The sequence below is a fragment of the Panthera uncia genome, chromosome F2 (assembly GCF_023721935.1).
Source record: "Panthera uncia isolate 11264 chromosome F2, Puncia_PCG_1.0, whole genome shotgun sequence".
Taxonomy (NCBI): Eukaryota; Metazoa; Chordata; class Mammalia; order Carnivora; family Felidae; genus Panthera; species Panthera uncia.
This window is the reverse complement of record NC_064812.1, coordinates 29376117-29390986: the sequence shown is the minus strand read 5'-3', so window position 1 is coordinate 29390986 and position 14870 is coordinate 29376117. Positions and strand designations below refer to the sequence as shown.

Here is a 14870-nt window from a genome sequence, read left to right as displayed (position 1 = left end):
GTTTCAGATTGTCCTTTTGCTATTTGTGCTATAGTTTCCTCTCTCCCCTTCATAATGCTCCCCCACCCCCTTTTCATCTTAGATCTTTAGTGCATCCACAGTGGAAAGGCTGTGAAACTTGACTGGAAAGGGAAATTTCATTAGAGAATATAGAGCACAAGAACACTGGAGACCTGGCCAAAGTGATCTTCTCTAAAGTCTGTCATCTACTTCTTTTCACAGCACATATGGGATTCTTGATTGGCATAGCCAGTGGCTGTCCACTCGGTCTAGTGTTTGCTAAAGCGATTCTTTAACCTAGAGCTTCAGTGAAACAACAATAAGAGTCACAGAGATGATTCCTCCACAACATGGGATCAGAACTCTGTCTGGTTTAACTTAAGCTACTTTTGTGAATATTGCGTTGTATGTGATAGATGGATTCTGACACAAGCTTCATTTCCTCCTTCACTGTGTGAATTAATTTGGCTTGCCATGGCTCAGAGCATAATACTTTGTAATGGTTTGCATTTTGCTTTCTCTCTTTGTACAGGGTCAACTGATCCTCTTTTTTTTGTATTTTTGTTTTTGTTTTTATGTGATTACCTGATATCTCTTCTTCTTTTGCAAGTATACTCAAAGTTTACTTTATCAACTGAGTTGTTTAAGGGAAATACTTCCTTCAATATTTCTGATGATCTACTTCCAATTATCCCTCACCCTGGATATCTGTCCTGGGTGCCTGGCTTTCATTGTTTTGTTGCTTGTTTTTCATATATATAATTTTTTTTTTTTCAGAGAGAGACAGATTGTGAGTGGGAGAGGGGCAGAGAGAAAGGGAGATGCGGAATCCGAAGAGGGTGTTAGGCTCTAAGCTGTTAGCACTGAGCCCAACGCAGGGCTCAAACTGAAGAACCATGAGATGATGACCTGAGCTGAAGTTGGACACTTAACTGACCGAGCCACCCAGGCACCCCACTTGTCTTTCCTTTAAAAACAATGTTTATGTATTTATTTTGAGAGAGAAAGAGAGAACACTTGCATGCGAGCAAGTGGGGGAGAGGCAGAGAGAGAGAGGGAGAGAGAGAATCCCAAGCAGTCTCTGTGCTATCAGCGCAGAGCCTGACACAGGGCTTGAACTCACGAACCATGAAATCATGACCTGAGCCAAGATAGAGTCAGACACTTAACCAACTGAGCCACCCAGATGCCCTATTTTTGCTTTTTAATCTTGACAGTTCTCTATCTATCTGTGCTGTGGTAATACTTCTCATGTATGAAATGGCCACCATATATAACCTCTTGCTTTCATAGTAATTCTTCAGAGTGGTGTTATCTCTGTTTTACAAATAAAAACCCAAGAATCTGAGAAATTCGACTATTTTTCTAAGGTCATACATCATGATTTAAATCTGTCTATCTGAATTAAATCTCAGAGTTACTGAAAAGGCATTGTATCCATTTCTCAGTGTAGTGAGAAAAGACTATTTGAATGGAAGAAAATATGTAATGGTCATAAGGCATGGGGCTCTGCAGTTGGACTGCTTGGGCTCAAACTCTGGTTCCACCTTTATTCAAAGGTGGAATGAATTACTTGAATTCATGTATTGAATGAATTTGAATGAATTACTTGAAATTTCTGAGAAATAGTTTCCTCATCTATAGAATGGACATAATTATATTAGCTAACTTTCTGGGATACTGTGAGGACTAAACATGGTTTCACATATGATATCACCGTAAAAGGATGGTGGCTGGCATGTGGGAAGAGTTTAGTACATGCTAGCTGCTGTTACTATTATTGTTATTATGTTTCCTAACTGAAAAGTAGTTTACTAAACAGAAACATTGGTGTCATGATGTTTACTGGGAAATAGCAATGAAAGTCCCTCATGACTTTAGAAGTTCAGAGGTTTGAGTGTTTAACTATTTTATACCCATGGTCACATGGGGCCATATCTGTGCTGGAAGAAAGAAATGATTTTTTTTTCTTTAAATTAGTGCTTTCCAAGCTCTGGTAATATTACCCCTTTTTTTCTGTCCTGACTCTGTTCTTAAATATGAAGTGGAATATTCACCATTTACCACACAATGCATGAAGTAGCCTCATCCTATAAAACCCTATTCCTGGAAAACAACCTTGGCTTGGCTTTGGTGATTCTAAATGTGAGTATCAGAGTCCAAAATTGACTCCCTGGAAAGGCTGTTCAGACAGCAGTTAACAAATCACCCTCTAACAGGAAGAATTCCCGGACAAGCTGGGCAGGATCAGGGCTCTCACTTCCCATAAATCTCCTACCAGCCATTGCCCTTCTTTCTGGGAATTACCACTATTGTTTTCCATTTTCTCTTAATCCCTTCTTCTGACTTTCCCTCTTCACTTTCTATCCTCATTCCTTCCTTTCTTTTCTTCTCTTAGGGAATTAAAGGAGATATCAAAACCAAATATAAAACTTACCTTTTGGTATGCCCTGTGTCTGTAATGCTGTGTGTGCTGTGTATATTTAAAGTTGGGAATTTAGAACTTCAAGGGAAGGGACCATGTCTAGTCCTGCTCTGGATGATACCTAAAACAGAGCTTCCCACTCTGCCAAGGCCACAGAGTCATTGACGAGGGTCACATTCTCAAAACACACACACACACACACACACACACACACACACACACACATGCACGCATACATTCATGGGTGTTAATCTTATTCAGTGCTCCATGGCAGTGACCATAATAGCTCAGATGTATTTGGAGAAAAATTATATTGAAATAATAATCATAAAAGCAATGAACAATTGGGGCTTCAATTTGGGTTGTAAGAATAATCTCTACAAAAGGATTAGAAAAGAAAGCCCAGGCACCTTGAACAAAACTTTCTCCTCTGCTTTGCTGTAAAACATCTATTAAAGGCATGGTGGTCTTAATTACTTAAAATATTGAAATTAGTTCAAACTGTCCCTTTCTGAATTTCCTGGTGTTTGCCTATACTGGAACATTCCTCACCTTGGTGAGGTGAGTCAGCTTTTTCCAGTTCTCTAGCTCATTAACTGACTTGTCCCTCTGCCAGTGGTTTCCAAACCACTCACAAGAGTGCGACAAAATTTCACTGGTATGAAGTAAAATGAGAAAAATAAGGATAATGTGAGGACTTTTTTTAGGGCTAAATTTATTTAATTGAAAGGAAGATCATTTACTCTGAAATTATGTAATTTCTATATTTTTGTGACAAAGAGGTCTTTCTTTTATGAAAAGATCTGCAAAAGAGGAAAATTGAGGAATCATGGCCTTAAACTTTGGGAAATGTGAAATGGAAAAACCACCTGAGGCCACACATGGGGTGCATGTATGTGTGTGTGTTTATAGCCAGGCACCCACCTCAAGGGATCAAGTAACTGGACAGTTCATAAAGGAGGCTCTGAACAGGGGACCCAGAATGGAGTGTTAGCCCCAGTTAGATGGTTGCTAAAGCAGAGGAGTTACTGAAACAGAAGGGGCGGTTCTTCTGTCATTACAGAAAAACTTTTACTCTTCACATTGCCCTTTTGGGCTGTATTTTCTTCCTCTGATTGGTGTCATTTTTAATCTGATTTCACTTGAAAAAAATTGTTCCCTAGGGAAAGCCTTGATGAGTAGGCAACGAATTAAAACAGGAAATGAATGAAAGGAAAAAAAATGCTCTGATGATATTCCTAGTTATAATGGTACTTTAAATGAATGTCATGGCTCATGTTTTCTAGAAAACAGAATGCAGGACAAGGCTTGATTGATGATGCTTTTTGTTTGGAAGTGCAATTTCAGGACAGCAAAAAAGAGAAAAAAGAAGTGCTTTCACATTCATAGTGCATTTAATCATCTCAACAGAAATAAAGGAAGTAAGTGATCTAATTGAAATTTTGAGAAGCTGCTTTTAAATACCATTTTTGGATGTCCTTAGTGTTTCCATGATCAATAAATGAGTGAAGGCACTCAGGCAGGTGAATGGCCGGCCCAGGTCTATGTAGTGGGAGAGTGGCACAGCGGGATTCAGAATCAGGCTGAACTGTTGAGCCGATGGGCCTTCCCCATAACTGCAGACTGGCAGCACACGGCTTCTAGAGGGATCTCTGGGACAAGGATTATTATTCTAGTTTTGAAGAAAAAGGAAATAGATGCATTGGAGAGTTTACTAATCTGCCTAAAAACAAACTAGCAGATCAAATCCAATTATGAAAAGAAAGAAAAAAATAACAAAAATCAAATGATCATAGTGGGTTCGGGAAAAGCATTTGACAAAATACAACAGCCATTTATAATTTTTAAAAAAGCACAAAACTCAGCAAACAAGGAATAGAGGGGAACTTCCTCAACTTGAAAAAGAACATCTGCAAAAACTTCAGCAAACTTCATATTTAATGGCAAGAAACTCAAAGATTTCCCACTAAGATTTGGAATAGGCAAGGATGTCCCTTCTTGCCAGTTCCTTTTAACATTGTATTAGAAGTCCTAGCTAATGCATGAAGAGAAAAAAGGAAATAAAAGGTATACAGATTGAGAAGGAAGAAACAAATGCTTTATTTGCAAATGACATGATTGTCCATGTAGTAAATACAAAAGAATCAACAAAAATACTTTGAACTAATAAACTATTGTAGCAAGGTTGCAGGATTAACAAAGTTAATCTGCAAAAGTCAATTGCTTTCTTGTATGCCAGCAATTAGCAAGTGGAATTTGAAATTACAAACACAGTAACATTTATATCATCATCCCTTCCCCAATGAAATACTTAGGTATTAGCCTAACAAAATACGTACAAGATTTGTATGAAGAAGACTACAAAACTCTGAAGAGAGAAATCAAAGAATAATGAAATAAATGGGCAGTTACTTCACATTCATTGATAGAAAGACAATATCATCAAGATGTCTGTTCTTCCCAACTTGATCTATAGATTCAATGCAATCTGAATGAAAAACATAGGAAATTATTTTGTGGACAAATCAATTTAAAGTTTCTATGGAGTGGCAAAAGACCCAAAACAGCCAACACAATATTGGCAGAGAAAAAAAAAAGTTGGAGGAATGACACTATCCAACTTCAATATTTATTGTAAAGCTACCTGAATCAAGATAGTGTGGTATGGGTCAAAGAATAAACAGAGTAATAGAACAGAATGGAGAGCCCAGAAATAGGCCCACACAGATATAGAGAACTGATCTTTGACAAAGGAGCAAAGACAATAAAATAGAACAAGCATGGTCTTTTCAACAAATAGCACTAAAACAACTGAACATCTCTTTGCAAAAAAACTGAGCCAAGACACAGACTTTACAGCCTTTACAAAAATTAACTTAAAATGGATGGTAGACATAAATGTAAAACACAAAACTATAAAATTCCTAGAACAATAGGAGAAAATATATATGATCTTGGGTTTGGCCATCACTTTTTAGATGCAACACTAAAGATAAGATCCATGAAAGAACTAATTGATAATTCAGTTTTTCCGTAAACCTAAAACTGCCATAAAAAATAAAGTCTGTTTAAAACAAGCAAACAAACAAACAAACAAACAAACCTGCAACAGATGAAGAGTGGATGGGGATGAGGTTTAAAAAAAAGAAAAGAAAAGAAAAAGAGTAGCAGACCCCTAGAGAGAGAGCACTGAATGGGGACCTGACCTTGGAGAATTGCTTCTAGACCCTGCTTTCCAATTAGTTAGCATTACCTTGGGAAAGTAGCAACTTCCCTAGGCTGCATTTCCTCTTAAGAAAGTAAGCATGTAGAATAGGTGATCTCTAAGCCTCTTTTAACCCTCCCACATGCTCAGTTTTGGAACAAAGTAATCAAGGATACTCTTGGGGGGCTCACGTAGGTGCTAGGAGTCCTGAGGAACTCAATGAGTCCTCTTGCCCCAAATTATTACCTTCTTTACTTGGTGTGTCCAATAGTAGTGACTCACTTTTTGTGTTATAAAGTCTATGTCTCTGCATATAGTAAAAGCAAATCCGGGGTGCCTGTGTGGCTCAGTCAGTTAAGCATTTAACTTCAGCTCAAGTCATGATCTCACAGCTCCTGAGTTGAAGCCCTGCATAGGGCTCTGTCCTGCATAGGGCTCTGTGTGGCTCAGAGCCTGGAGTCTGCTTTGGATTCTGTGTCTCCCTCTCTCTGCCCCTCCCCTGCTTGCGCTTCTCTCTCTTTCTCTCTCTCTCTCTCTCTCTCTCTCTCTCAAAAATAAACAGTAAAAAAAATAATAATAATAAAAAGCAGATTAATCCCTGCTTTCTAATACAACTACCCTTAAGAATTATATCTTCAGGCATAGGTTAGTTAGTGTGCATTTCGTCAGGGCAAATCCAGTATGTATCAGAGCAAAATCTAGTATGTATCAGGTGTTCAATATATTTGTTAAGTAAATGGGTGGATGAATCAATAATTTAAAGGAGACGGGTGCAGAGGTGTGTAGAGCTGTAGGTGCACAGAATTGTTTAGAGTCATGGAAAGAGGCATGAGCCCTAGAACACGGAATATATGGAGAGAAGCTCCAGAGATAGTTTTGCCTGCTTCACACTTATGCTTGAGACTTGCCCTGGGAACCCATTCCATCCCCATTTTTCATCAGGCATTCATTTATTAAAGGGATGCCTGGGTGGCTCAGTGGGTTAAGCAGCTGACTCTTTTCTCAGCTCAGGTCTTGATCTCAGGCTGTGAGTTCAAACCCCATGTTGGGCTCCACCTGGGGCGTGAAGCCTACATAAAGGGGGGGGGGGGGGAAGAGTGAAAAATAAGAGTGAGAAAAATAGAGATCAAGATATAATCATTAATATTCACATTTCTTAAGTAACTACTATGTGCCAGAAACTGCACTCAGCATCAGGGATTCAATGGTGAGTGTATATACCTCTTCATAGAGTTATTTGACTGGTTCCTCACTTAATGCCCACACAGAGTGGATACCAGGCTTCCACCCACTTTCCTACTCTTGATACTCTTACACACCGACTCAAAACTCAAGAAAGATTTTAAATGTTTTGTTCATCCAACTTTCCAAGTTTTACTGTTTTGAAGGCTAGCTGAAGTAAAAAATTTTTGTTGGTTTTCCTACTGTGAATAAATGCTGCCCCCTTCTGGAACATTAGCAGAAGTGTAGAAGACTGACTTCTGGCCAGGAAAGCTTTATAGTTCAAGAAAAGTCAGGGGTAGGAAGGGGTTTAGTTAAATTTCATTGTTTTATCAATGGGGAGTTTGGTGCTTGGGAAGTCAACCTGCTTGTTTTTATCTTGTGTAAGGAGAGAATGACAACAGAGAATTTAAGAGGGGACTGAAACTTATGCTTTCAGACTTAGTTCATGGTACCTCTTTTCAAGTTTACTAGACTGGGGATGGTTGTTGATATTTTTGTTGCTCCTCCATGTGTATTTATCTATCTATTTCTCCTCCATTTTCCCTCACATTCAGTCATGCTTCATCTCATACTCCCCTTTCCATAGTGCGGTGACAGACAGACTCATTTTGAGGACCCAGCACATGTTAAGAGCTATCTCAGTCAGTCTGTCTGTGTATCTGTGTGTCCTCTGAATTTTGTCCATCTGACTGTCATATATCTTCTATAGGTTTCTGGATGAGGGAGTTTAAATCCCACTCCCTATTCCTGAATATAAGTCTACAGGAACAAACCTCACATTGTCTTCTCCTTCATTCAGATAGTCATTCAGCAAATATGTGTTGCCTACCCACTGCAAAGTAAAAATATCTACTCAGTGATCCCTGAAGTTCAAGGAAATAAACATCTTATGTAATATATGAGACCAAATAATATATGTCAAATAAATCATTCAAAAACACTACTTATAATAAAATTGTGATAGTATTTAATTTCCATCTACTTCCGTAGTTGATATCCACATCTTTATGCAGCTTAAATTTATAAGGATTTTTAAAGCCCTTCACTCTACTGAGGATCCATCTTAACTTGTGTAGCAAATTCTGTAGGCTGTCCAGTAAAGAAAAAGCCGAGATGAAACTAGAAAAAGGCCTAAAAGTGGGAGTGGAAATCAATGAACTTATGCTTGCAAGTGTTCTGAGCATGAAGGTTCTTTATCTGTGTAACCAATGCCTGGAATTCTATTTTAGTGTATTACAGAGGAATGCAAATTTAACGAAGAGAAAATTGATTAGAAGAGAAAGAGAGGTACCTAATTCCTGAGTGGATATTGGGAAAGTTGTTTAATCCCTCCAAGATCCACATAGAGGGCTATTTCTAGCCCATATGGTGTCTTTGGGCACAATGGAAAAGGCACACCCTTTGGGCCAGTGTAGCCCCACAGACACTAAACTTGGTGAACAGAACATGAGCTGGATCTCAGCCCTCTCTTGCCCCTTAGTCTGGTCTCCTTGTGTCATGAGTATCTGCCCCAATATATCTGATGCTCTGGCCAGATACTTCAACAGTAAAATGGAACTTGCAGCTGTTTTGTGCTCTTCACAAGGTTGCTGCAGGGATCTCATGAAAAAGAAGTATACATGTATGTACACATGTATATGTACATACATACACGCATGCATGCATACATTACATAAGCTGTATTATACAGAATCTAATGTTCTGTGTTTGGAAGGGAGGTTATTATATCAATAATCACAGACACTCTCATTAGAGATGCTCAGAAGAGGAGAACTTGTAGTTGCTAATGAGACATCTGTTATAAATGTCATCTAGAAAGGCCTGAGGATGCCCATGTTCTGTAAAGCACAACATAGATTTCTTGGAAGCCTTCTCTTGTTTGTACCAAAATTCCAAACAGCAAAACCAGTCTTCGTAGAGCATTCTGAATCCTGTAGCGTGAATTCACACAGGTGGCTACTGGCAGAGGACTGTGCCGGCAGCTGATGGCAGCAGGTGCTGAGAGCCATCCCTGATCACACCAGAGGCACCAGCTCTCTCATCTCTCTTTTGTATTCCTTCACTTCTCAGGCCCCTGTTATTTCTTCTAGAAGAATTAGCTCAGTGTGCATGTTTCAAAAATATTTCCAATAATTAGGCTTTTAGTTTTATGGTTCAGTTTAATTTAGGAAAACAAATCACCAAGGTAAAGAAAGTAATTTTTCACTCCTCTGGCCAAAGTATATACTAATTTTATACCTTCTCTCTCTCCCTCTCTCTCTCTCTCTCTCTCTCTCTCTCTCTCTCTCACACACACACACACACATGCGTGCACACACTCAAACACCACTAAGTATGCTTCCACCTTAGGCTCTTTGACCCTTCAGTGTTTCTGCCTGGAATGCTCTCTGCATTTCCAGATGAATAACCTCTACCCTCCTTTAAGTCTTTGTGGCTTGTTTAATGATGTTGATGTGCAATGAATATCGATTGAATTAAATTGAACACTGAAGGTGGTGGGAATTGTTGACCTGTACGTTTATTTTGAACTTAATATTTTTTTGAAAATTACTTGAAAATGTTTCTCTATAATTATGTCCTCTATTTAAGTCTGATGTTTATTATATTTCATTATTCATATGTAGCTTAAATGAGCTTATCAGTATTTTTTCCAAATACTTATGCTGACCAAAAATCTGGCAGACAAACCAGCTCCTATGCTTGGTTGGTATTAACTTGTGGAGTTACCAGGTGTGAGCGTGCATGCACATGTACACATGTGCATGTGCATGTGTGTGCATGTGTGTGTGTGTGTGTGTGTGTGTGTGTGTGTGTAGGAATACCTGAAATTCTTGGAGGAATCCAAGTCACTAGAAGATGAAATAGGCAAATGGGGCAATAGATGGATAGACAGTGACCTTGATCTAAAGACTTTGGGCAGCTGTTCCTCTTACAGCCTTGAACTACTGCTTTCTCGTGTACTTTATACTCTTTAATTATCCCCTGATTCCAACCTTCTCCAAAGAGATTTTCAAAATTACTTGGACTGGCCAAATCATGGTGGAAATCATGTTTTGAAAAGACAAACACATGAATATTTTAGCACTAAGTTTAAAGTTCACATAATCTTTCAAGTCTTTAGTAAACCATAATCTGGTTTCAAAGCCTATAGCTACATTCTAGGATATCTACATTTTTAAGACAAACTGCTTTCTTATTTTATTTTTTTCTTAATGATATAGTTTCATGACTATGAGTCTAATCATATTATCTGGATTATATCCCAGATTTACCATTTACCAGAAGTGTGGCTTTAGGAAAGTCATATAACTTCTCTGGGTCTCAGGTTTTCATCTGTGATTTTTTTTTTTTTTTAGTTCAAGCATTTAATCATGATCCAAGATGTTGGGGGTACTTTGGGACAGTAGCAGGAACAAAGCAAGGCCCAAATTACTCTGCTCCTGAGGCTCAAATGCTGTGCAGGATCCCAGGACAGGGTAGGCAACAGGTTCCTATCCCCCATTCAGAGGAGGACACAATGGGGCATGAGTCTCACTCCAGCCCTCCTCACAATGAGGAATGTCTTTCTAGGCTGTCTCAGAATACCCAGCCCTGCCTACCTGGAGAATACAATAGAGAATGACTGATATGTTAGAGCCTAGTGATCCTGGAAGGCAGGAAAAAGGGACCAGCTTGGTAGAGCTGGTCAATACCAGAAAGTATAACAGGATTACTTCCTAGAGTTACTGACAAGAGTTGATGAGATTGCATTTTAAAGTGCTTCATGAAGTAAACACTTAATAAATATTATTTATAATTATATAATAGGATACGACGTGTTTGATGTGTCCTTAAGTGTTTCCTCTGCAGTTTTCCTTTGCTTTACTTTTCTACCTAGAAGCATCACATGGCAATTCTGTTGAAACTGCTTCCTTTGTAGATCATTGGAGAAGGGTTGTAGAGACCATGATGTTGATATCAGTAGACTGTCAGATTCTTAACATGTGATAAGAGCGGGAGATTGTGGTGAACTATGCCGGAATCTTAATGTATTCTTTAAAACCAGACCAAATCTTGTCACCACATGCTGCAACTCTCTGCGTTTTGGAACTGCATATGACTCTTGGTGCCCTTGTAATTCATTTTCTTCCTCTAATTTGCTGGTTTTCCTTTTCCAAATATCAAGTATTCAAGGTTAAGGGAGAAATAAAATTTATTTGGTACCTACTCTATGCTGGAAATTGGGTTCATCCCAACCCTTTCTATCTCCATTTTTACAAATGTTGAGGTTAAGAGGTTAAATTATTTACTCAAAGTTGTACAGTTATTAAGTGGCCAGTTAGAGATTCCATTCCTGATCTCTCTTCCTCTCCCCCACTCTTTGCGAATTAGAAAGCTGCCCCTTTAAAGGGCCCAAAGAGTATTTTACTCTCAATGCCAAGATGACTCTTACTCCTACTCCAAGCACTCTCTGTTGTCTTCTACTTATCATAACCCTACTTATTTTTCAGGTGTTGTCACAATACTATGTTCTCCATCTCCCTTATCATGCTGCAAAGTCATTGTCTTGCAAGATGTAGAACATCTAACACCGTGCAATGCAACATATCAGGAGCATGTGTTATTATATGGCTAACACTGTTTTAGGCACTGATGAAAAGGGAGTAAGACGTGCAAAACAAGCAAGATTTCGTCCAGATGAAAGAAGTCTTCTTCAAAGTTATCTATGGCCACTACTCATTTGATTTATAATAAAAATAGATAGACAAAAGAAAGAAAAAAAATCAAGCCATTTATTTAGCATCGGTTTTGTGACCAGCCCTATGATGGGTGCTGTGCATATATTGACTCTGGCAAGTTGTATAACTAAAGTAGCGGAAACACATGAAAAAGGGACCAAATTCATAATTGTGCCCATTTGGGCTGCTGCATGGTCTAGGGAGTTAAGTGCTAGATAGATGCAAACAAATACACTCATTAGTGAAGTGAGTCTCACATCAAATGAAAAGAGATAGCAAACAGGAGGTATATACATGAATTGTATGCAAAGTTTTGAGAATATCCTATTTATTTACTCAGAGAAGGTGCAGTCTCTTCAAGCATGTCCATAATTACCTTTCATTTTTTCTTAATAAGTTTTTCTTTTCTACCAGGCAACTGCATTTTGATTTGTATGGATCACTCTCTCACTGTCACAAAATGTTAGATAGTTAGAAACTGATCAGGTTTTCCAGTTAGCCACTCAGACTTCTTGAATTCCCATTTTGTGTGGAAGAACACAATCTTGCTGACTTTATAGGTGTATAACAATAATACCACCTTAGAAAAAGTTCTTTCCTAGGGAGAGACCATGGCAGAAGTCATTGGGAAAGAAAAGACAGGCTGGAAACTAAGGTTCCATTGTCTGGGAGCTTTTTGAAACAGGAAAGTAAAAAGAGAATCAGGAGGGCAAGTGTATATCACCCAGCATTTAGTACTTGGCCAGGACTTAGGACTCTGCACATGCTCTCCTCCTGGGTACTCTATATTTAGGCTCTAGAACTACTGATCCTGGCTCCACTCTATGAAATAACTCAAGAGCATGGGTTCTAGAGCTAGAAAGACTTGTTTTAATTGTGATTTTTCACATTTAAAAGTGTCACATTTCACATGACTTTGAACACTTTACAGCATCCTAATAGTTGAGTATCTGATATCCTTCTTCCTTCTTTAGGAAGGCCTGGATTGCTGTATACTTTCCTCTTATGACCGTCTTTGCTGCGTCCCAGAGGTTTTGGGTTGTGGTGTTACCATTTTCATTGACTTCCATATACTTTTTAATTTCCTCTTTAACTGTTTGGTTAGCCCATTCATTCTTTAGTAGGATGTTCTTCAGTCTCCAAGTATTTGTTACCTTTCCAGCTTTTTTCTTGTGGTTGATTTTGAGTTTCATAGCATTGTGGTCTGAAAATATGCACAGTATGATCTCGATCTTTTTGTGCTTACTTAGGGCTGATTTGTGTCCCAGTATATGGTCTATTCTGGAGACCGTTCCATGTGCACTGGAGAATGTGCACTGGAGAATGTGTATTCTGCTGTTTTGGGATGAGATGTTCTGAATATATCTGTTAAGTCCATCTGGTCCAGTGTGTCATTCAAAGTCATTGTTTCCTTGTTGATTTTTTGATTAGATGGTCTGTCCATTGCTGTGAGTGGGGTGTTGAAGTCTCCTACTATTATGGTATTAATATCGATGAGTTTCTTTATGTTTGTGATTAACTGATTTATATATTTGGGTGTCACCACATTTGGTGCATAAATGTTTACAATTGTTAGGTCTTCTTGGTGGGTAGACCCCTTGATTAGGATAAAATGCCCTTTTGTATCTCTTGATACAGTCTTTATTTTAAAGTCTAGATTGTCTGATATAAGTATGGCTATTCCAGCTTTCTTTTGTTGACCATTAGCATGATAGATGGTTCTCCATTCCCTTATTTTCAATCTGAATTTGTCTTTAGGCCTAAGTGGGTCTCTTGTCAACAGTGTATAGATGGATCTTATTTTCTTATCCATTCTGTTACCCTATGTCTTTTTATTGGAGCATTGAGTCCATTGACATTTAGAGTGAGTACTGAAAGATATGAATTTATTGCCATTATGATGCTTGTAGAGTTGGAGTTTCTGGTGGTGTTCTCTGGTCCTTTCTAATCTTTGTTGCTTTTGATATATATATATATAATATATATATATATATATATATTATATATATATATATATATATATATTCATCTTTTCTCCCCTCAGAGAGTCCCCCTTAAAATTTCTTGCAGGGCTGGTTTAGTGGTCACAAACTCCTTTAACTTTTGTTTGTTGGGGAACTTTTTATCTCTCCTTCTATTTTTAATGACAGCCTTGCTGTATAAAGAATTCTTGGCTGCATGTTTTCTGATTCAGCATACTGAATATATCCCGCCACTACTTTCTGGCCTGCCATTTTTCTGTGGATAGGTCTGCTGCAAACCTGACGTGTCTTCCCTTGTATGTTAGGGACTTTTTTTCCCTTGATGCTTTCATGATTCTCTCCTTGCCTGAGTATTTTGTGAATTTGACTATGATATGCCTTGCTGATGGTCGGTTTTTGTTGAATCTAATGGGGGTCCTCTGTGCTTCCTGGATTTTGATGTGTGAGTCTTTCCCCAGGTTAAGAAAGTTTTCCGCTATGATTTGCTCACATAACCCTTCTACCCCTATTTCTCTCTCTTCCTTTTCTGGGACCCCTATGATTCTGATGTTGTTCCTTGTTAATGAGTCACTGATTTCTCTAATTCTTAAATCATGCTCTTTTGCCTTAATCTCTCTCTTTTTTACTGCTTCATTATTCTCTATAAATTTGCCCTCTATATCACTGATTCTCTGTTTCACCTCATCCATCCTTGCCGCCACTGCATCCATCCGTGATTGAAGCTCAGTTATAGCATTTTTAATTTCATTCTGGCTATTTTTTACTTCTTTTATCTCTACAGAGAGGGATTCTAATCTATTTTCGACTCCAGCTAGTATTCTTATTATCATGATTCTAAATTCTGGTTCAGACATCTTGCTTGTACCTTTGTTGGTTAAATCCCTGGCTGTCGTTTCTTCGTGCTCTTTCTTTTGGGGTGAATTCCTTCATTTTGTCATTTTGAAGGGAGAAAAGGAATTAATGAGGTAGAAAAATTGAAATTGAAAAGAAAATTAGAAGTAAAAAAATATTAAAATTAAAAATGAAAAAAACACATACACAAATCGAATAGATGATGCTAGAGCCTAGGTGTGTTTTGGTCTGGGTGTGGAATAGTGGTTTAACAGATTAGAGAAAAGAAAAAAAAGGAGGATAGGGGGAAGGAAATCATTTGAGAATTTGAAAAAATGAATACACTGAAGTAGACCGAAATGAGATGATGGGGGTAAAATAGAATTTGAAAAAATATACACAAAAGTAAAGAATGTAGTAGAAAAAATTAAAGAAAAATATTTGTAATAAAAATTAAAAATAAATATGAACTTTTTCATTTTCTG

General features: G+C 38.1%; 1 long non-coding RNA gene across 1 annotated transcript in view; it reads left to right on the top strand.

The window, feature by feature from the left end:
• LOC125924764 (uncharacterized) overlaps nucleotides 1-6632 on the top strand; it is an 87404-nt gene extending 80772 nt beyond the window's left edge. Inside the window, exon 7 of the long non-coding RNA XR_007458550.1 lies at nucleotides 3712-6632. This is a non-coding gene — a long non-coding RNA (uncharacterized LOC125924764). The remainder of the gene's footprint in view (nucleotides 1-3711) is intronic.
• Nucleotides 6633-14870: the final 8238 nt, after the last annotated feature.